This window comes from Triturus cristatus, chromosome 4_1, assembly GCF_964204655.1.
Source record: "Triturus cristatus chromosome 4_1, aTriCri1.1, whole genome shotgun sequence".
Classification (NCBI taxonomy): Eukaryota; Metazoa; Chordata; class Amphibia; order Caudata; family Salamandridae; genus Triturus; species Triturus cristatus.
Genome location: NC_140585.1, coordinates 857540195 through 857564512, shown reverse-complemented (window position 1 = coordinate 857564512; position 24318 = coordinate 857540195). Strand labels below are relative to the sequence as shown.

Genomic DNA, 24318 nt, shown 5'->3' with positions numbered 1-24318 from the left:
ATCGATCCGGTGATCCAACACCAGGGAAAACAGATGGAAGGAGCACCGGACCTCTCTGAATTCAAGACTCATTTAATAAGTATCCTTAACTGAACTTTTCACAACATATATACACACACTGAAAGAAGGAGCTTGCAGAGATACTCCACACCTACCAATGGCATTTGTCGAAATTCACTGAAGTAAGGCTTGCCTCCTCCTGTACCCCCCAGGACAAGGTAAGACTGCAGCCTCTCTTTCACTTATTTTTGTGCATTAAGGAGAACTGTTAGAAATAAAGAGGGATGAAAGACCCGCAGAAGAAACTTTATGCAGGCTCCCTATATTCTTGTGCAGGAACGTTATGGATTTAACTAATCATTTTTTTTTTTTTTACATTTTATGAAGGCCTGATGAGTAAACACTCCCACTAAATTTTTGAGGAAAAGCATGCAATTTCTGTCATTGCCAGTTCTTCTTTTGAGTTAGTGAACGTAGTTCCTTTATCTGAGAAATGTATAGTACTGAACTGTAGCACTTGAATAGATTTGATTGGCAAATTTGTAAAGCACAACGAATGCCCGAGGGCGTCTTGGCGCTAGAAGCGGAAAATCTAAGCGGTGCAGGCGGGTTACACAGGAAGGATCAGTTGTTAAAGGCCAAAAGTGACGGCCTGCTCTTTATGGCGGTGGGCAGCTGGTTCCAGATCTTCACTGCTCCCACCAGGAAACTTTTCCACCCCAGCGGGCTTCCTCATACCTGGGTGTGTGCAGAAGTTTTGCCTGTGCAGATCTTAAACTTCTGGCCAGCGCATACCATTAAGGTATAGCACTTACTACTCGATGAATCAGGATCACAAACTCTGCATTTGGGCAGAATCAACAATTATTGATTGTTGGGTATAGTTACTCTTGCCTTTAATGGGAAAATAGCCCTGACTAAGATGACTGTGTTGTGAAGATGCTTATACATGTTCATGTTCCAAGATGACTTTTCCAACGTTGGACAATATGTTGAGACGCTTGATATGGGGCAGGAAGAGAGGTAGAGTTGACATGGAACAATGATGGTGGACCAAACTGTCTGACATGGAAAGTTTGATTTGCTCAAGGCCTGGATGCAGCGTGATACAGTTTGTTTAAAGGTGTAAACAAGTCACCAGTCCTGGGTGACCTACTTTTTTGTCCTGTTGGACCTAGGCAGTGATAAACTACTCCTGATTCAGCTATATGTAAACCACTGGAACCAAACAACTAAACAGTTACCGCTGCGCACACAGTACACAACCATCCCATTCTGGAGACTTCCCAAATTGAGGACTGCGGCCAGGGATACAGAGTTTACTATTTGGCACCTAGGTGACTTGACGTTTGGCAGTGCAAGCACTTAGTATCCACAGTACAGCACATTGCACAAGGCAGCCTAGGATAAATGGGTCTCCTCCCCTCATGTGCCAGACATTTCTGCTACATTCTCTTTGAGGGCTGTATGGAATCGGGGGGGTGGGGGGGTATCTTGCATTTGCATGGTGCCCTAAAAGCTGATATTCTTCAAGCGCCGCTGGAGGCAAAGGCAAATTTGGCATCTGCTCACTTTATCGATAAACCTGAGGGTGAATAGTCAATAGGTCTAAAAACCGATATTGGAAATTTGTAGTTAATACTGGATTCAACCTTTCACCTATTCCAAGTGTTCTGTAACCTCCCTAATGCTGTACAGAGTAGACTGTAATAGAAGAGATCACTGGTCTATATATGAAACACCCATATGTAGTGTGTCACATACAGGTAATCCACAGAAGAACAGAATAGAGAGGATAGTGGACAGGGTTACACCAAACACTGGTCTGCACAAGGTGAAATCGCCTGAGGCTTGCCTTACATGGTGTATCGACTTCTACAACAACCAAACAGTAAATGAAAAGAAGAGCTGCCTTTATGACACACGTGTTAGCCTGACGCAGAATTGCCATCAAGTGGGTGAGTTCAAGAGTCTCCTAAATTAAAGAAATGGGTAAAGAGGAGGGGCTAATGCTCCGCTGCCAAGGATACACACTTATCACTTTAGGCATGACAATAATCTCGCTGATAGCTTAGTTAATTGAAAGCAGGGAGTTTTACCCCCACATGACTGTATTCTACCATTTTTTAAATTTATTTATTCAGGGTTTTCTATAGCACGTACAAGACCCAACACATGGGTGTCGGAGCGCTTTACAGTTCAACAGCATTCAAGTTCAGGTGATATCCAAATTTTTAACACCTACTACAGGGTATAGGTAATCATAGAACTGTGGCATATGCTAAAACTTACACATAACACACAAATTAAGAGTACTAGACGTGAACTAGAATGACCATAATACATGTCATGTCACACATTTAAAAATTAAACAACTATTGAAAATTACTAAGTATCCACACTGGTTATAGAATTGCATATCAAGTTAAAAATTAATGTGGATTGATCGAGGTACCTGTCATTAGACAACATCCCTTTTGACGTGAGCAGGGCCTTAATGTATCAAACTGAGCTGATTGTAGACAGTACAGCCAAATCAATAAAAGCAAATTGTCGTGTGCGCAGTCCCCAGTTTCTTTGTTCTGCAATTAGCAGGCCACAAATCCTGCTTACAGTATCCTACTTGAAAAACTGAAAGTAGAAAATCAAAGGATTGTCAGTAGGTCTCGGACAGAGCCCTAGTATTGTCCGCTGTTTGTTATGGGAGGAATTTACTCATCAGAAAGGACTTAGTCTCCTTCTTGAATCGTGGAGCGTAGGTGATTCTTCGAATATTCGGTGGGAGTGAATTCCAAATTCTTGGTGCTGTTCCCGCTCTATCATATGTTCTCTTCTTACGGAAGAAAGCTGGTTTTAGTAAAAAAATCTCAGGAACCCCTACAGGATTTACTACCTCCAGACAACGTAATTTTCTTGGCAAGGTACGTGGTGTTTTGAGTTAAAGTGTCTTGTGTTTAATACATGCAATCTTTAGCTGTATTCTTGCCTCGTACGGTAGCCAATTGAGCGATTTCAGATGTGGAGTGATGTGGTAAAATATTTTAGAGCCCGTTATAAGTCTGGCTGCAGCACTGAGACGAGCTTTTAGGGTAACTGTTGAAATCTTAGGAAGACCCGATAGAGTTGTGCCTCCATACTCAATTCTTGCTATGACCAGCCTGGACTGCTGTTTTAAGGCTTACCTGTACCTGTGTCGATAAACGGCTTCAATTTTCGAAGGTAGCTCAGATGGAAACTGGCGTTTTTTGCCATTGTGTTGATGAGGGTACGCATGTTTAATTCCTTATCCAGTGTGATTCCTAGAGACTTAGTTGAATCCACTAGAATTGGGATACCGTTTAGCACAGAGATTATCTTGGTCCATTCCTTAATCCTGGTGGAGGTTTTAGGAGGGGAGATCAGAAGGAATTCTGTTTTCTGCAAGTTAAGCTTAAGATGATTGCAAGATAGCCATTGCACGGTCTTCTGTAGAGCTTGGTTCATTATGTTGATCTCTTCCAGTGATGTAATCTTCATATACAGCTGAGTGTCATCTGCATACATGTGGAAGGAAATGTAAGCGTGCTGTAATACTTCTGTTAATAGTTCGATGTACAGATTGAAAAGGGAAGGAGATATAGTTGATCCTTTTGGAACTCCAATTTAATCGGGGATGGCGGGGATAGCTTGTGGTTCACCAGGAATTTCTGCGATCTAATCTCTAAGAAGGAATACAACCTGACTGATCCAGATAAGCCCATCCTGTTCCCCAGTCAGTCTAATAGTTTGGCATGCTTTATGGGTGTCAAATGCGGGTGATGGGTCTAGAAGGACAAGAAGATAGGTTTCGTTATGGTCTCCTGCAAGAAGAGTGTTATCTATTATTTGAAGAATAGCTGTTTCCGTACTGTGATCGGGTATGAACCCCGATTGGCAATCGTTAAGTAGCTTAAATTCAGTAATGTGTTGGCTAAATTATTGTTGAGCGCTTTTTCTAGTACTTTGGATAGTAAGGGAATGTTTGTTAGCGGACGAAAGTTGTTAGGACCTGAAGGGTTTTCAGTAGGTTTTTTCAAGAGAGGGATGACTTGGCCAGTTTTTAGACAGTCAGGAAAGGATCCTTAGGCTAGCAAATCATTGATTATCTTAGTCCAAAAGAGGATGACTGTGTGGTTGATTGTAGGCCAACATTTTGCGGGAAGAGGATCATTGTAATGGTTGCTCAGTTTCAAAGATAGTAAGGTTTTGGCAATGTCATTTTGGTCATATAGTTTGAAGATTGACCAATGAGCTTTATTTTTGGGCACTGTTTATGCAGGGTGAGCTGAATGCTCTGCCTGTGTACTCTTTCGATTCAAGGCTTTGTCAGCGGTATTCTTGAGTTTTCTATCCAGTGAGCTGGCTTTAGCTGTAAAGAATGATGAAAAATCTTCACAGCTCAATTCCGATTTAGATGTTAGGAGGGAGGATTTGGCCAAGTTGTTGGATTGATCTTTTAGAAGCCTGAAGAGCTTTCTTGGTCTGTTCTTTCCATTATCAAGTTCAATGCTTTTATTGTAGGCTTTAGTGGTCTTTCTTAACTGTTTTAGATGGGGGGGATGATGGGTGTTGACTCCAATTCCATTAGTCTGAGTATCTATCTTACTTCATTAAGTGAAGCGTTGAACCATGTTTTTTTTTCTCTAACCTGTATTTTTTTATGGTTAATTTTGGGTTTGACTCATTGTGAGGCTGTTTTCTTCTTTATGGATGGTATTTGGAAAGTGATGATGTGGTGATCTGACCAGTTACAAGGAACAATTCAATCAATCAATCAATTAGGGGATTTTAAAGCGTGCTACTCACCCGTGAGGGTCTCAAGGCAGTGGGGGTGGTGGGAGCAGCTCCGCTCAGTCAGAGAGCCAGGTCTTGAGGGTCTTCCTGAAGATGTGCGGCATGGGGGTGCGTTTGATGTCGATCAGGAGCTTGTTCTAGGTCTTGGCCGCGATGTAGGAGAAGGTTCTTCCACCCGTTCTAGCTCTGCAGTTGCACAGGGGTTTGGCAAGGGCGAGGTCAACGGATCTGAGGTTTCTCTTGGGCACGTGGAAGGAGATTCTGTCTTTGAGATATTGGAGTCTGCTGTTGTGGAGGCATTTGTAGGTGTGGGTGAGTATCTTGAAAGGTACTCCTTTCTCGACGGGGAGCCAGTGGAGGTTTCGGAGGTGTTGGGTGATGTGTTTGTGTTGAGGGATTCTGAGGACAAGTCTGGCTGCGGTGTTCTGTATATTCTGGAGTTTGCAGAGCAGAGACTTGTTGATTCTGGCGTAGAGGGCGTTTCTGTAGTTCAGTATGGTGGTCATGAGTGCATGGGTGACGGTCTTCCTTGATTTGGGGGGATCCATTTGAATGTCTTCCAGAGGATGTGGAGGGTGTTGAAGCAGGTGGAGGTGATGGCGTTGACTTGTCGGGTCATGGAGAGGGAGGAGTCGAGTGCGATGCTGAGGTTACGGGCATGGTACGTGGGTGTGGGGGAGCTGCCGAGGGCGGTGGGCCACCAGGTGTTGTCCCATGCAGAGGGGGAGGGTCCGAGCATGAGGACCTCTGTCTTCTACAAGTTGAGCTTCAAGCAGCTGCTGTTCATCCATAACAAACAATTATCAAGGATAGAACAAAACGGGCACAAACACAGAGACAGATAGAGGGCCTCAAACACAAGCGTAGGTGAGGCAGGGTCAGCGGCAACGGCACAACAGCGGAACTGCTGGGGGAGAGAGCTGGTCTCTGACCATGAGGTCAGAGGTCTTGCTCGCAGTCCCTCGCAGTGGCCGCCATTTAATAGGGAAGGGGGAGGGAAGTGCAGCTGGGAAGTGGGAGCGGGAACGGGCAGAGGGGAGGGGCCATGGGGGCAGCAGTGTCAGTAAAGAATCGGGCACGGTTGGACACACAGGAAAAAAGGTACAAAAGAGGAAAAACTGAAAAAAGGCACAATAACAAACAGTAATCAAGGACAGTGTCTAAATACTCCTGAGGCTTGAGCCGGGAGCTTTACTGCGAGACTCGTGAGCATTAATTTTTTGACATTTGCACTTTCCTTGCTATTTACACATGTACAAAGTTCGACCATTCTTTTAATTGATTGCCTGCCGCTCTTGATTTTAACGTTTGGTGTGATCATTTGTGCTTTAAAAACCTGGTGGAGGCTTGTCTGAACTACGAGACAGGCTTCCGAATATTGCCGCCATCTTAGGTGTACGCAGGTCAGTGGGCTAGTCCCCCTGACCGCGTATAAAGAGGCGTCCTGGCGCGAGCGCGCAGCGGGCGCACCGCTGGCCCGCCTAAGGCAAGCCCGTCTGCGCCTGCTCAGCGCCCAGTGCCAGGAATGCTGTCATTTTTGAGCCGGATGCCAAACCAGTTCGCAGATATGACTCGCGCTCTCTGCTGAACCTGAGTAAAGGGACCACTCCACTCTGCCATTGTTTGGCCCTGAAGGAGCTGCCCTCATCCCCTCCTAATTATTGCTCAGGCTGTGCCACTTTTATTCCTAAGATTTTCAACTCTCCCGTCCACACTACAAAAGGGAAGCTTGGGAAAACTAATACTAAGAAGGAAGAATTCTTAGCATGTATTTTGCTAAATGCCAGGTCGCTAGTTAAGCACAGCCTTGAGTGTGCCAGACTTTTGGAGGAACTAGAGATTAAAGTTGCTTTTATAACAGAATCATGGACCGATCCATCCTCAGGGCCGGACATGGTCAAAGCCACTCCTCCGGACTTCCTTTCGTACAACATGGATAGACCTTTAAGGAGAGGCGGAGGTTTGGCGGTTATATACCACCAGTCCATCAAAGCTTCTTTCCAACCCATCCCTACAGATACGTGCGAAGCCTTATTTTTTAATCTTGGCCTCACCCATCAACAGTCCTTTAAGGGCTGTTTGGTATACAGACCACCGGGGATTCGAAACCCTTTCCTGGCCTCCGTAGGATCGTTATTGGAGGAGGGGCTGCTCTCCCGGTCCTTCACAGTCATGGGAGATTTTAATTTCCATCTTGAAGCAAGAGAGGATGGGGACACCATTGCGCTGCACGATCTTATGTTGGCAGCTGACCTCACACAACGGGTTAAAGGGCCGACGCATAGGGGAGGGCATACCCTGGATGGGATTTTTTCCAACTCCAGCAATCTCCTTTTCCAGGGCCTTCTCCCACTGACCTGGTCCGATCACGCCGCAGTTCAGTTTGAGATATGGCTTGACACCCTTGACAAGGAAACTGTTAACCGAAAAAATCATATAAAAATCCGAGCCTGGAATAGAGTGGTGGAACTCTCCCTTAACAAGATGCTATCCTCTCCAACGAATGGTACGCTGGATGATGTGGATAGCGCCTGTCAATACTATACAGGCTGGCTGCAACGGGCATGTGACAGTTTAGCTCCGCCCAAAGTACTGTGGCCCAAGAGAGCACAGCCCTCCGCCCCATGGTATTCGCAGGAACTTAGAACTCAAAAGGCACTCTGTAAGAAACTTGAACGTGCCTGAAGGAGTAATTACAACGAGGCAGAGTGCAAAGCATACAAAATCAGCCTACAAACTTATAAACATGTTATTGCATCTGCAAAACAAACATATTTCGCAGCTCAGATTTTAGATTCTAAAAACACTACAAAAGAATTATTTAAGACAGTTGCGTTGTTGGCTTCGCCAAAACCAAGTCCGGTTCTTCCTAGCCAACAACTATGCGAAGATCTGGCCACGTTTTTCTTGACTAAGGTGGAATGTATTTTTGAGGTCTTTACTGAGGGATGTACAGGTTCATCGGAGTTGTGGAAGCAAGGTCCTAGGACAGAGGTTGCTATTGACCCAACCTTTGATAAATTCCGGACAATCTCGATTTTAGACACCCAAAAAGGCCTGATGGAAATTAACTCTGGCTCCCCTTTTGATCCCTGCCCCAGCAGTGTGGCGAAACTGGCCCCTGGTCCGATAGGAGCTATGCTCCCGAGCATATTTAATCTTATGTTCGAAACTGGCCTCTTTCCAAGACAGTGGAAACTTGCTTCAATCCTACCTCTTTTAAAAAAACCTAATCTACCAACAAATGACCCCAACAGTTTTTCGTCCGATTGCCAGACTTCCTCTTCCTGCTAAGCTGGTCGAAAAAATGATGAATAGGCAACTCAGCCTTTTTCTGGCCGATACCCAAGCATTTGACCCTACGCATTATGGCTTTAGGCCAGGTCACAGTACTGATTCCGCCCTGATTAAGGCTACAGAAGAAATCAGAGAGGCTGTGGATCAAGGAGGGAAAGCGGCGCTGATCCTGCTCGACTTGTCGGCGGCCTTTGATACGGTCCACCACTCGATACTTTTGAATCGCCTAAAAACTTGTGGTATTGACGGAAAAGCCTGGGACCTTATCAGTTCCTTTCTCACTGATAGGGAACAAGTGGTGACACTGGGGGAATTTCAGTCTACTCCTTTCTCCACTCCTTGTGTTGTCCCCCAGGGTTCATCACTTAGCCCCACTCTTTTTAATATTTATGTGAGTGCACTGGCACCGGTCATCAGCGTCTATGGATTTGGCATCACATCCTACGCAGACGACACTCAAATTGTGGTCTCTCTGACGCCAGGGGGGGAGATTGACACAGAAAGACGTCTGCGGGAATGTATGCTAGCAGTAGGGAGCTGGATGGCAAAGATGGCCACATCAATGTCCTGGTTCAAGATTAGGTTGGCAATGTCCGCAGCATGTTTTAATGCTGTGCAGCAATTTAGTAGTAGGCAGGAGATCGTTTTTGGAGGGTTATCTAGGTTAATGTCATGCCCCATGGGGATTAGCGTTATTTCTTTCAGGTTGTTGTGGTTTAGCTTTCTGCGATTAGTTTGTGTTATTTTGTTTACGTTTATTGGGACAACTCGTCTTTCCTGTTCATTTATTTTAGCGGGGAGACTAGATGTCGACTTGTAAGATAGTGGTGAGGTTTGTGTTTCGCTGTCCGTCAGAAAACTAAGAAAATTACGTGTACAGTAAATCCTATTAGACATGGGCAGTGGGGTAGTGTTAAGCATATTGTGGAGTGTGTATACAGATTTTTGAATATTGATATTTTTGGAGAATTAGCTTTCTTACAGAAGTAAAATATTCTTCATGTTACTAATAGTATTTTGCATGTCCACAGCTATCCTATCTGTCTGGGCATGGAGAATTTTTAGCTCCTTTTGTGAGGGAGGAGGGAGATGAAGCTTTTTTTAGCGTGGCTGCTGGCCTGGGGAGTGGTATGATGGATAGTTCAAGTTCAGAGTGCTTGTGGATACATTTAGTTCCTTCTGTAGATTTCCCCTTAATCTGAGGGGCTAGCCCAGAATTATTGTGATTTATCCTCCTGAAGAGGTGATCAATGGATGCTGCATCCGAGAGATCAGCTGTTTGTAAAGTTGTGGAGATATTTGCTCCAGACGGGTGAAGATTGGACGGCAAGCTAGAATTTAATTGGTTTGCTTCTAGGAAATTATTGCTCACTGGTTTGTGCATGTCCTTGTACTGTGACTTGTACTGGGGGTTGTTGGATGCAGACTCTCCTGATCAGTACCACTTTCACTCTTAGCCTGTACACTCAGTGGAGTATGGGTGATGGTGTTTGGGGTGCTGCCTTGCTGGTGAACTAAATGAGGGTTGTTATGGACAGGATCTTTTAACGTGGCAAAGTAGTCATCAAATAGTTTGAGATCCTTGTTGGCTGCTTGGACGAGTACCGTGCCGATTTTGTAGCATGTTATATTCAGTGTGGTGCTTACATTTGTGAGGGTGTTATAATCAACTTAGTGCCGTAAGAGATGTTTCTTGACTACTTGATGTATAGCAATTTAGACACTCTAGTGCCCCATTTAGCTGGAGATCTAGTGAAGAAAATTAGATCATTAATAATTAAGCAGTTTTTTGAGTTGAAGGGGGGGATATGAGAAAATAGTTTCAGGGTTTTTTCTGAGCAGGTTGAATTTAAAGGTTTTGGTGGCATTTCTAGAAAGATTGGAAGGGTATACTATAGAGTAGGAATTGTTACCTACAAGTAACAGATTAAACCCTTTCATTTTGTAGTTGGTGTGTACAATTCCTACTCTGTAGTATCCTCTGCTACCTTGTCTGAGTTTCTGTTCTAAGGCGGGTGATTAGAGTGTAATTACTATTATGAGTGTCCAGTGCTGATTGTGATTATCTATGACGTTGATCAGTAGCATTAGAGATGAAAATGGCAGCCTCTATGTTAATATATTATTGTGGCTGAAATTTCATTTAACCATACTTTCCTAATTCACTTTTTGTGTTACAAATATTTATTTGTTCAAATGTATCTTTTTTTCCGGTGTGGATCTTCTTTCATATGTAATTATTTATATATATATATGTGATCAGGGGCTGTTGAGCCCGAAACGCGTCATGGCGGCAGAGCGCACAAACAAAAAATAAATTGAATTGGGTACAATTTACTGGAGTCCGTCCCCTTCTTGATCCAGGACAAAGAGGATCGTTCAAGGAAAGGTTGACCGCTATATATATATATATTCACTGAAAAAACCATAGGTTTCACACATGTTATAGTTAGCGGAAATTTTACTGATAAAAAAACCTGTGAAATTGCCCGGTCATAGTTAGTGCTGGCAACTATAACTCACGCGACCGCAATCCTCTGCTGATGCTAATACTGTATTTAGACACTTATTTGCCCATGTCTTCTTCCATACATTTTTAGCTATACATATATTACAAATATTTTTTTTTCATAAAGACACATATGTCATCAGCAGAAGATTGCGGTCGCGTGAGTTATAGTTGCCAGCACTAACTATAACGGGGCAATTTCACAGGTTTTTTATCAGTAAAATTTCCGCTAACTATAACATGTGTGAAACCTATGGTTTTTTCAGTGAATTTGCAAGGTTTTTTAAATGCTAATTCCTAACTATAACGTGTGTGAAACCTATGGTTTTTTCAGTGAATGTGTACGGTTTTTTAAATGCTAAGTTACTTTACGCCATTTGAGGCGTGCGCGCCCACTTAACGCAGTTCGTTCCGTGCACGGTTTTTATCAACTTTAATAAGCCCTGTACATTTGGTGGCCTTCGGCCACCAAAAGCACAGGGGGTGGGGTCAATGTGGATTGTGTTTTTTTTATTTCGATTTTATAATTTCATGTTGCCAAATTTTAGTTTTTTTTACCTATTAATAAGCCCTGTACATTTGGTGGCCTACGCCCACCAAAAGCACAGGGGGTGGGGTAAGTGTGGATAGTGTTTTTTTTATTTTTATTTTTTTACCGTACGCTTACGGTAAGCGTACGGTAAGCGTACTCGGCGAAATTGCCGAAAAAAAAATAAAACCGTTTTTGCTCTTGGGGGACGTTTGGGGACTCCCTCAACATGACTATGTGGGAGGGAGTTGTCAAAACAGCCCCGTAACATGTTTTTGGCCATCATGTTTGATAAACAACACTCAGTGCGAGAGACAAAATGGCGGACGCCGCTTCCGGGTTTCGGCCGATTCGAATGTTTACTAAGATCTAAGAGCCAATCAGAATCGCGCTCGCGCACGCCACCGTACGCTTACGGTAAGCGTACGGTAAGCGTACCGTAAGCGGGCTCAGATATATATATTGATTTAAAGGCTATTTTCTCAGAATCTACTGAACAGATTTACACCAAACCTACAAAAGGCACTTCCTTGACCTAGGGACTACCTCTCGGGCTGTAGCTCGTTCTAAAGGTCCTATGGAAAAATGCATGGGAAAAACGCGTTTTGGGACCCCCCTTTTATCTCAGCCCCCGCTTGACGAATCTCCCCGAGACTTTCAGGGTAGGAGCGGAGCGTCGCGCCCCACCTATTTTGAGAAATTCGCGAGGATTCATCGACCGGCGCCAAAGTTATTCAAAATAGAATGTTGAGGTTTTCCTATGGAAAAGGGGTCCTAACTATAACTACCTACTGGCGACCGCCAGTAGGTAATATATATATATATATATATATATATATATATATATATATATGTATTTCTTCTGTTGAAGTTCTTCTTTCCTCGACTTCCAGAACGTAGCATGAGCGGCCATCGCTACGGGGAGAGGAGGGGGGGAGCACAATCAATCGGCTCCCTTGCCTCCTCCAGACTGCTAGGGAAGACGATGGGGGGGGGGGGGATCCAACCTCAACCTCTTCACGCAGGGATGGTGACCCGGGCATAGGATCAAACCGACCCGCTCCTCCTGAACCTAGCCAAATGACCTGAGTAGCCTTCTCCAGAATCCACGCAAAGTCCACACCTCCTCTCGCCTCCTCCGTGATCCGGATGAAGCCTCAACGTACCCGTCTGCCCCAAGGACCGCCAAGGTGCCAATGGAGGTGAGTACTTTGAATCGTCAATAGATCGCTGGTAGGAATGTGTGTGAGCGGGCTTAGCAGGGATTTTCACTGAAAAGCTATCCCCAGCCCAGGAGCTGCTTCCTCAAGCTCCTCTCCGGCCCATCTTTGAAAAGGATGTTCACATTGATGAATTGTTTACAAGTTGCACAGTTAATTCCACAATATACACACAGGTCTGTGGAAGTTATCCGATATACCTAGAATCAGTTACAAATTATTAAAAACCATATATACTTAATGGTACACTGGATCATTTGCATTAAACATCACTTTGGCTGATGTTGCTGTGGAATTAAATAACACATTTGCTAGACGCAGTGCCCCACCTAGTTGTATATTGAACGAACTTGAATTGTAACCGAAAATATGTGTTTCTGATTTGAACATTGTGGAACACTTCCCGTTTTATTTATTCATTTATTTTTTTAAAGAGGCACACAATTGTGAAGCAGTGATGCTCTTGCAGTCAGCTGTACAGCATTAATATGTTTGCCACACCATATATTTCATTTTATATGCACTCTCAATTATTTACAGAAGTTCAAGTTAAAGAGATAGCAGAGTTCAGGGATATTTTTATAAAACCTTTAGCTGAAAGTGAGTGGGGGTGATATTTGATGTACTGTAGCATTTATTGTCAAACCTCTCCCTCTGTACAGTTGGGTCCAGGCTTTAGGATATATTTCTGGTGATTCTGAGAATGACCCCAGAATGGTTCAGAGGGCCTTCTTTGTGCAGTAGAACTATGCATTTTGAATGTTTGTATGATGCCTCTATGCACGTAAGGCAGTTCTTTTAGTGCAGAGCCCTATTAGCACTAAATAATGCATATACTAAGAACTTACCTTTGACTCATCCACACCAAATCTATATTCAAATGGATGCAACTGTTTCTACGTGCGAGGAGCAGTACTGGTTTCTGAGTTCTGGAGTTTTATCACATTATACATTTTTTTCTCATATAATCTTTTTTGCATTTTTACAGCTGTTAAATTAGAATGGGGTGGAAGATGCTGTTGAAGACTGCAGAAAGTTCCAGTAGGGTGAGGGTTGTAGTGTCACCTTTGCCCATAATTACCCAGATGTCCTCTGTTGTAGCAATGAGGTGGTCTCTGTACTGTGGCTTGGATTAAATCTGGATTGAGTGGTGTTGAGTAGGAGGTTGTCATTGAGGTAGTTGGCTGGGTGTTTAGTATCTTTTCCATGACTTTTGCTGGGTAGGATAGCAGGGAGATATACCAGTGGTTGGCTAGCATCCTCGGATCTGCTACGAGTTTTCTGGGAAGAGGTCAGAGGGTGCTCCGGAGATCTTTACCATGTACCAGTATGGAAAGCTTGGTCGTTGCTAATCCTTGAGTGGTGATAGGTCTCTGGGTGTTGTGTGAGATGGACAGGAAGGCTGCACAGGCAGAAGGGTCCGTTGGAGCTTGAAGTTGCCGTAGATACAGGTCATCTTATTTCTGAAGAATCGGGGCAGCAGGATGCAAAGGTCCTGAGAGGGAATTATGCTGGTGGAGCTTGCTTTTGAAGAGGTGAAGACTTCACTGTTGTGAAGATTTCCTTGGCGCTTCTTTGCTGCTTTTAATGCAGGTGGTGAGCACAAAGCGTTTGGTGGCTCCGATTTGATGATGCAGTGTCTGATGGCAGATTTATAGGTGCTCTCCTCAGTGTCATCCTGACTTTGTCTCTGTCTACGTTAAAGTTGCTTGTAGTGGTGTTTGGTGAGCCTGAGCTCTTCCAAATACAGCTTGCTTGTGGTCTGGTTCTGTGGCTTTGAGAGGAACTAGGGTCTGTGCCCAGGTGGCGTTGTAGATGGATTCAGGGAGGTTGCTCTTTTATCTAGCATGGTGGTTTAGGAGTTTGAAAGCTTAGGATGCCTTTGAGATCTTGCTAATTGATTTAGCAATGGTGTTTCTGCAGTTGTGTTACCGGTTTGCTGAAGTTGATGAGGGTGTGATCTGACCAAATGAAAGATAAGAGCGTGTCTACTGTGATGTCACTGAAGCTGGTACAGAAGGGGTCAATCCTTGTCCAGCATCAATTGTGGAGCCTTTGAGTCACTGGGTGAGTCCAAGTTTATCGGGTCGCCAAGGAGGTTAGTCTTGTTGGTATCGGTGAAGTCCTCCTGTTGGTAGTTGAGGTCGCAGAGGAGGATGAAGGCGCTGTCGTTGAGGATTATGGGGGGAAATACAGGTGCAGTGTTTGAACACAGGCATGCTCCGTACAACCCTATGGAAAAGTCGCAGTTGGAATTTCAGAGTTTAAGGACACTTCGGAGAGGACTTCAAGCAAACCCTTCGGAACATAGAACATTCTAAGGCCAGCACCCTTGTGAGTACCGAGGTACCCGTATTACCTATCCCAGAGGAGCCGGGTGTATAGGGGTCAAGTGTTGTCGGAGACCCTCGTCGTTTTCAATGGCGTGATGCGAGAAAGAGCTGCTGCCGGGAAGATGAAAAGTGTCAGGTGGAATTCAAGCCTGGATCCGAGGTGACAAGAACCTAAAAGCAGAGGGGACAGAGTCTAGATCACTTCTGGGTGACCAGGGGCACGATAGATGAATGCCCACTGGTGTCGGGTGCTTCAGGTGTGATGATGGTATGCGTGACTCTGCAGCCACAGGGACCAGGAGATGTCGACGACGAACAAAGTCCGGAGGTGAGCTGTCCCACGAAGGATTTCGAGTGCTGGGGGTTCAGTGTCTGGATCAAACACCAACAAGCCTTGGCAACTGCAACCCACGAGGGCAGAGGAAACAGGTTACTGTGAGGACCAGCAAGGTCCTGGGGACTCTCTAAGCAATGGAGAGTAAGGGCACGTCTGGAGCAACCAGGAAAGCCCAAGAGAAGTCAAAGTTATCTTCACAGGGACCCACAGGCCAACGGACCAGGGATCGCGAAGGGACCTCGAGCTGAATCACAAAATACCAGCCTACGGAACACTCATGGAGTGTAGGCCGGAAATCTTCGGTGGAAATACTGCTCTGGGTCAGGACTACAAGTATCCCAAAGCACAGCCTCCGGGATCGCCGAAAAGCATATGCTGCTGCAAAGGTACACGGTGCACAGGAGTTTGGGTTGCACGGTCCCCACGAGGGATACGGGTCTCAGGATTGCTGAGAGAACTGATCGACCTCAGGGACGCTCGGGAACCCACCTCTTGTGTTGCAGAAATCTTCGGAGTTCTCAGGAGCTCGGGAGATGCAAACCGGTCAGATGTGTTAAAGGTGCCTGCCTTGCAGGGGAGTAACTCCTTTATTCCAAGGGAGATTATTCAGTCATCCAGCGTAGGGTAGATCGTCGAAGTACTTGGTTTTTGTAGCAGAGTTTAGTACAGGTAAAATCCTGTAGTCAGAGCTCCTACTTTATACCCAAGGAAGAGGTGGGACAAACTCTAGGAACCCACCTATTGTGAGGGTCAGGACAGAGGGGTGGCTACACCCATGTCCTTTGTCCGGTTTCGCGCCAGAGCAGGAGCAAATGGCTCCTGTAACTGGTTTGAACTGGACTATGCACAGGGACACCAAATGTGTCCCCAGTGCAGACTTTAAGCACTCTCAGAGTGCACCCACCCAGCCCCAACACACTAAATCCTGTCTGGGACGTGGTCACACCTCCCTGTGGCAGGAAACCTATTGTCAAGCCTTCCCTGCTCGAGCTTGGCTCAGCAGCAGGGGGGCAGACTCGTCTCTGTGGCTGGCATCATCCATTTTGTGATGCCCAGGTTGAGAAAGCTGGTACCGTGTAGACCAGTGACACACAGTAGTGGTCTACAAGGGAGGAATCATACCTCCCACACCAGTTACTGGTGTGGAGGTATGATTCTAAGGTGTTTGACACGAAGCACGACATGTTTCTAAGCAGCCGTTTTAAAGTTAGCATTTACCGTGAAGTTATAATGCACTTAAAAATATAGGGTTGGCTGCATCACAAACAACCCCGGAAGATAGGTTCCGAAGGCTGCAGAGGGGCTCTGCTCATGCATTGGCACCTTCTCACATAAAACCCAGCACCCTGCCTTCAGGATTGATAAGGCCTGCCATAGGGGTGACTGATAGGGTTATAAGTGCAGTGATTTATATCTAAGTAAGGGGTGCATGCACCACCATACACAGGCTGTAATAGCAGACCTGTGGTGTCACTTCGAATGGTCTCTCAGGGGTGGCATAATACATGCTGCAGCCCCTGGGAGGCCTCTGGGGTACCTATGCCCTGGGTACATAGTATACCATATACTAGGCACTGATAAAGGTACCCCAGAATCCAATCTGGAGTGTACTTAAAGTACATGCAATCAATTTAGAGGAGAAAGCAGCTAGACTGGGGTCCTGGATAGCAGGATCCCAGTCAGACTAAGTCGAAAACAGTGATACATCAGCAAAAAGTGGGGGTAACCATAAGAAGCAGATCCTACTCTCCTACACAACCCCCCCAAACGCAGGGACATTAAACTAAACTTGACCAGTTGAGTCTTCATGTTCTAAGTACAAATATCTGGAGAGCCCATCTGCATTGGCATGGTTGCTCCCAGGTCTATGTTCCACTGTATGGTCCATTTTCCTCAAAAGTTTGGGGTTTTCACCCTTTGTGAGAAAGTGGCTCTGTATATACTGTTCCTTAATAGGTACAGGGTGTACAGAGTCCACAGTCCCCCAGGGTTTGACAGAGGTTAAAGTTAGGTATAACCTTACTCTCTGAAGTGGTAGCTTGGTCGAGCAGTAAGGCAGTACCAGAGGACAGTGTAAAGCATTTGTTGTACACACTCAGTCAGCAAATGGTTTCACACACTCAATAACTGAACTCTAGGCCAATGGTTTACATATAAAAAATATATGCTTGTTTTATTTTAGAACCAACACTTGGAGTTAAAATATACTTTCTCAACAGTAGATGTTTCATATAAATACTTTTGCAATATGCAATAGATTTTAGTGAACAGTTACAAGAGGTTGCAGTAGGCAACTCTATTTTTAAACACAACAATACATTGAGCTCAATGGTAAATTCAAGTTATTACCAACAGATTACTTTTTAGATTACTTTTGGAATTCCAGGACTGGATCCTAGATTAAGTCCTGGGTCAGTTCTCAGAATCAAGTGATGAAAGTCGACTTAAGTACTGTAATGATTTTTAACTAATATTTAGCTATTTTAAAAGTTGACACTTAAAAAATATTTCAGAGAAAACAATCAATGATTCCCTATGGAAGAAAATGCAGGTTACAGGTACAGTATGTTCTCGTTACTTTTGTAACCCAGTACTGGGTGCCTAGACTCAGTACTGGGACCTTTATCCAAAACAGGTAAGCAATTACGTTTTCAGATATTATACTTTTTTTAAAGAATATTTAAAGATTGCAGGAATCGACACTTAGAAGAAATTTCACAGAAAGACAGTCAATGGTTTCCTATGGACGAAAATTGAGTTAAGGGTAAGTACAGTTGTAGAGATTTTTCAGGGTCAGTGCTGGGCACCAAGATCCAGCACTGGGAGTTCACCTAGGAAGAGGTGAGTAAATTCGTTTTTGTCACTCGGCTGATTTTTGGTGAATATTTTAAGATTTGAAAAGTCCACACTTAGAAAAAATTTCAGGAAAAAGCCAGTCAATGTTACCCTATGAGGAAAATAGAGTTTGCGTTTTAAGGGTAAGTACTCGACTGGCAGAGTTGAGGTTCTGGGCACAGACTCGGGGGTCTCCCAGGGTCAGGTAGGTACAGTTGGTTCACCCTCAGCGGCTCTAGGGTGGCCGGGTGCAGAGAGAGTTAGGCCCAATGTTATCCTATGAGGGATAGGGGGGCCTTGTTTGGTGGCTGCTGACTGGCAAGCCACGCGGCTGTGGGAGCTGGGCTCCTGGTCACTTACTCAGGGCAAGTGGGGAAGTAGGAAGGAGTAGAGTTTTCACTGCCAGGGCCACTCGGGCGGCTGGGTGCAGAGTGCTTTTGAGCCTTCGGGCGCTCAATGGATGTTAATGGGAAATCTCCGGTTAGGAAAAAGACTGCAAGCTCGGGGACGAGGACTCTTCAGGTGCCACCACCACTTCGAGAGGTAAGTTGGGTAGTTGGAGGATAGGTAGGTACCCCGGGGTTGGACACAGGGGGCCGTGGGGCGCCGCGTGCAGGGGTGCCTTTAGGTGTCGGGAAATCTTACCCTCAGTTGATCGCGGTTGGGGGGGGCACCTGGTTCTGAGGCTGCAGGCTTCTTCAGGAATGTCGAGGGAGGTCCTTGGGTGCCGGACTCGGGGTCACAGTCGCCGTGGGGTCGTCCTCAGGGTCTTTGTTCACTTCGGCACTGGCCAGGCTCGGCTGGTGCAGAGTGTGCTGGGTTCGCGGTTCCGGGCTGCTGCCAGGGGTTAGAGATAGGTTTCGAGTAGAGCCTCTACTCATGGGAGTCCCAGGGACTTAGAGCCAAAAGGTAGCCAGATCCTCTGGGGTTGGTGAGGTTGCTGGCCACGAGAGATGCCGCACTGGGGCAGGAGCAGGTTCGAGGGTCGACAGGCCGGTAGTGCTGGGGCCAAAGCAGTTGGTGTCTTCCTCTTTTTAGCAGCTGCAGGGCAGGTCTTTGTTCTTCTTGCTCTTCTTGTAGTTTCGAATCTGGAATCTGGGGAAGGAAGGTTCAGGGTGCCCCTAAATACTAGATTTAGGGGCGTTACAGGTAGGTGAAGGGCTGGGACCAATGGGTCCCCGTCCTTGGGTGGGTACACCCCCTATCCCCCCTGTCTCCTGTGGGAGGGGGGCAGTAGCCTAGTCCTGATAGGGTAGGGCTCCACATCTTCAAGATGGCGAGAGCACGGAGATGTGCTTCACCTCGCCTCCCTCACCTGAGGGGTGGGGTTGGCAGGCTGGCACATCCCCTGTCCTTATTTGGTGTTTACGGCCAAAGCTTCCTGCCAGAGTGGGGGGTTGCAGGGGCCTGGGGAAACTCACAGAGGCGGCATGCCTTTGAAGCTTCCCCCTGCCCATCCTGGGGGAGGAGATTTAGCACCTCGCCCAGGATGTGCATTGTTGCAGGACCAGGAGAGCAGGGGCTCTCCTACCCAGGGGTCCAGCAACATGTCTGCTGGGTGGCAAACTAGGCAGCCTCAGAGCAGACGTGGATTTGTAGGTTAGGTTCGAGGGGGCACCTCTAAGATGCCCTCTGGGGTGCTGGGTACATTAAATCCCACACTGGCATCAGTGTGGGTTTAATGTGCTGAGAAGTTTGATACCAAACTTCCCAGTCTTTAGTGTTGCCATTATGGTGCTGTGGAGCTCGTGTTTGACGAGCTACCAGCACCATGTACTCTTTAAATGGCAGCACTGCACTTACAGGGCTCAGGAATGGACCTGGGCACTGTAGGGGCACAGGGCTCTTGCTCCTGTGCCCACACCATTGGCATAAGGCACCCAGCTAGAGGGGTGACTGATGTATGCCATGGCAGTGTATGTGATGGGCATGGCACACAGGGATGTGTGCCATGTCGACTTTCTTTTTGTCCTGTACCCAAACACTCAGCCTGCAAAGGCAGTGTGTGTGTGTAAGGGTACAGGGCCTCTAAGAGCGGCACAAGGAGTGCTGCAGCTCTTAGATGCCTTCCTGGGTCACAAAGCCCTGGATACTTACGGTACCATTTACCAGGGGCTGACATGTGGCCAAGGTTTGCCAATTTGGGTTTGTTTTGTTTTAGGGAAGGAACATAGGCCCTGGGCACCTGATTGGCAGGAGTCCAGGGCACACTCAGCCAAAGTACATTCAGCAATTCAGCAAAAAGTGGGGGCATACCAGGCAAGAAAGTTGGCACTTTCTCACACCCTTCATCTGTTTTAGCCATAAGAGGGGCTTATGGGCTACCTGAACAATGAAGTGAGTGCCAAACAAGTATGGCCTCAGCTTCTTCAAGGCCCAAACCACAGCAAAGGCTTCCCTCTCAAAGACTAACCAACGTTTCTCTCATGAGGTCAGCCTTCTGCTAATAAAAGCTACTGGCTGATCCTGACCCTCTTCATTCAGTTGTGATAACACATCCCCTACCCCCAACTCAGATGCATCAGTTTGAACAACAATGAATTGTTTGAAATAGTCAGGAATTTGCAGAATGGGAGCAGTGCACATGGCCTGCTTCAGGTCATCAAATGCCGTTTGACAGCTAACTGTCCACTGAATTTTATTAGGCATTCTTTTGGAAGTTAGATCATACAAAGGGGTCACTATGGAGCCATAACCTTCTATTGACAAACCTCCTGTAGTAGCCAGTCAGGCCCAAGAAAGCTCTGACCTGAGTCTGGGTGGTAGGAGCAACCCAGTCCATGATGGTCTGGATTTTGCTCTACAATGGTTGAACCTGACTCTGCCCTATCTGGCACTTGGTGGCCTTGATAGTGAGGCCTGCTTTCCGCAGCAGGGCCTCCAAAACATTTCTAAGGTGGACCAGGTGATCCTCCCAGGTGGAGCTAAAGACAGCAATATCATCTAGATAAGCTGGAATATAGGCTTCCAGACCAGTAAGAACTTTGTTCACCAACCTTTAAAAAGTGGCAGGTGCATTGTTCAAATCAAAGGGCATCACCACAAATTGGTAGTGCCCACTAGGGGGTGAGAATGCTGTTTTTGGCTTTGCATCCTCAGCAAATCTGATTTGCCAGTAGCCAGCTGTCAGGTCAAATGTGCTCAGAAACTTGGCTGAGGCCAAAGTATCTATAAGCTCATCTGGACTGGGTATTGGATGGGCATCAGTCCTAGTGACTGCATTGAGACCCCTGTAGTCAACACAGAACTCATCTCTCTCTTACCATTCTGGGTGTGAGGCTTTGCTACCAAGACTACTGGACTAGCCCAAGGGCTATCTGAGGGTTCAATTACTCCCAGGTCCAACATTTTCTGGACTTCAGTCCTGATGCATGGCATGGTCATGGTCAGGTTGCCTGTAAATCCAATTTGTAACAGGCAGACTGTCACCTGTGTCCACTTCATGAGTGCACCAGGTAGTCCAACTTGGAGTCAGTGAGAACATATGTCTAAACTGATTCAGAACTTTTCTGCAATCAGTTTGCTGCTGGTCAGTGAGGCTGCCTGCCAAGGCTACACCATCCACTGAACCATAATCAGTGTTCCGCGAGAGCAGCTCAGGGAGTGGCTCACTCTCTTCCTCCTGTTCCTCGTCAGTAGCCATGAGCAAGCCCATGTCTGCCCTGTCAACATATGGTTTGAGCCTGTTCACATGGCGCTCCCTATGGGGGTTCCTGGGAGTTCCAAGATCCACCAGGCAGTTAATCACTCCCTTTTGCTCAATGATTGTATAAGGGCCACTCCACTTGTCTTGGAGGGCTGCTGGGGCCACAGGCTGCAACACCCATACATTCTGTCCTGGCTGATAAACAGTCAACACAGCCTTTTGGTCATGCCAGGCCTTTTGCAATTCCTGGCTAGCCTCAAGGTTTTTGGGTGCCTTCTTCATGTATTCAGCCATCCGGGAGCGGAGACCAAGTACATAGTCCACTATATCCTGTTTAGGGTGTTTGAAAGGTAACTCCCATCCCTCCTTCACTAGACATAAAGGACCCCTAACTGGATGCCCAAACTGAAGTTCAAAAGGGCAGTAACCAGCCCCCTTCTGAGGAACCTCTCTGTAGGCGAAGAGAAGGCAGGACAAAAGTATGTCCCATCTACGCCTGAGCTTTTCAGGGAGACCTTTAATCATGCCCTTGAGGGTTTTGTTGAACCTTTCAACTAACCCATTGCATTGTGGGTGATAAGGTGTGGTAAATTTGTAATTTACTCCACACTCCTCTCACATAGCAGTCAAGTAACTAGACATGAAGTGTGCACCTCTATTTGATACTACCTCCTTAGGAAAACCCACCCTGGAAAAGATTCCCAGGAGGGCTCTAGCCACAACAGGAGCTGTGGTAGTCCTAAGTGGAATGGCTTCTGGATACCTAGTGGCATGGTCCACCACCACTAGTATGAATCTGTGCCCAGATGCAGTTTGAGGATCCATGGGACCAACAATATCAACCCCAACCCTCTTAAAGGGAACCCCCACCACAGGTAGTGGTATCAGGGGGGCCTTTGTAGTACCACATGCCTTACCACTGGCTTGACAGGTGATCCAGGAGTGACAAAACTACTTTGTGTCCTCTGACATATGTGGCCAATGAAAGTGCAGAACAAGTCTGTCCCAGGTCTTGTTTTGGCCCAAGTGTCCTGCTAATGGGATGTCATGTGCCAGTGTCAACAGGAAGCCCCTAAACTTCAGAGGAATAACCAGCCTCCTGATGGCACCAGGTCTGGGGTCTCTATCCTCTGAGTATAAGAGTCCATCATCCCAGTAGATCTTATGGGAGCCACTGGCACTCCAAGCAGCCTCAGCAGCAGCTTGCTGTCTGAGGGGTTCAAGAGAGGGGCAGCTCAGCTGCTCCTGGCTCAGATATGCCCTGGAAGGGCCCCCTGTCCCCGATAACTCAACCTGATCAGGCTGAGACATTTCCTTCTTCAGGACTAAGATCATTCCCTCAAGAGACTGATCTGTACTCTGAGGCAGGGGGGAAGACACTGGCTTACCTCTACTGCTCCTTCTCTTGGAAGGCACCATTTTTCCAGGATCCAGGGCCTGTTCAGTGGAAGACATTTTTGCCTGTGACCTAGTCATAGCAAACACATCTGCAGGGATTCCCAACATTTCTGCATGTGTCCTGAGTTCCACCTTAGCCCAAGCTAAAGTTTCCAAATCATTGCCCAATAAGTTTTCAACAGGGAGGTCTACACTTACCACAACCTTCTTAGGGCCAGTTACCCCTCCCAAGGTGAATTTCACAACTGCCAAGGAATGGTCTGTCCTGACGTTGCTTGCCCTGGTCACTTGGTACATCTCACCAAGTATGATTTGTTCAGGGGCCACACGATCTTTTGTCACCACTGTGACACTTGCACCTGTGTCCCTGAATACCAAGGCCTCCTTTCCATTGATCATAGGCTGCTGTCTGTATTTGCCCGGATTACTGGGACTGACAAATAAGGAGGCAATATCCATGCCTCCATCACAGACTAACACAGCCTGAGTTGGAACTCTGACTAGGCCAGAGTGCATCTCAGATCTCAGGGTTAACCCTACTACACCCTTATTCTGTGTACCACCACTTTGGGCTGAACTAGGGGGAACAGTTGCCTTAGGGGCAGTGGTGGCTGGAGTAGATTCCTTGGACTTTGAACAATCATTTGTCCAATGGATCTTCTGTGTGCAGATATGACACCATGGCTTCTTCTTGCCTTTACTCTTGTTTGATTGTGACTCCCCCCCCTTCCCCCCGGAGATGACTTTTGGGGCCCTTGAGAAGACTTCTGGTCTTTACCCTTCTCCCCGCCCTTATCTGAGGTTTTAGAATCTTGCTTCTTAGAGTCACCACCTTGGTTCTGAACTTTGTGCCTCACCCTGGTTCTGACCCATTTGTCTACCTTCTGTCCCAATTCTTGGGGAGAGGTCAGATCAGAGTTCACCAGGTACTGATGCAACAACTGATTTTGGCAATTATTAAGGATCTGCTCCCTCATAATTACATTGTACAATCCTTTAAAATCACACACTTTACTGCCAAGTAACCAGCCTTCCAGAGCCTTAGTAGCACAATCTACAAAGTCAACCCAGTCCTGAGTCTGTACCTTCTGGCTGTCTCTAAACATAATCCTGTATTGTTCAGTGGTTAAGCCAAACCCATTAATGAGAGCACTCTTCAAGACTGTGTAATTATCAGCATCCTCTTCTCTAACAGTGAGGAGCTTATCTCTACCTTTGTCAGCCAAGGAGAGCCACAAGATAGCTGCCCACTGCTCTTGAGGGACTCTCTGTACTTTACAGGCCCTCTCTAGTGAAGTTATCCATTTGTGGATGTCATCCCCACTTTGGTAGGGAGGGACTATCTTGTTCAAGTTCCTATGGTCATGAGTATATTCTCTACCTCTAGGGACATTGTTGCTGC

General features: G+C 46.3%; 1 protein-coding gene across 6 annotated transcripts in view; it reads right to left on the bottom strand.

Moving 5' to 3' along the window:
* The window catches only part of IL15RA (interleukin 15 receptor subunit alpha), a 529028-nt gene that overhangs the window by 8309 nt on the left and 496401 nt on the right, over positions 1-24318 (bottom strand). The window lies entirely within an intron of this gene.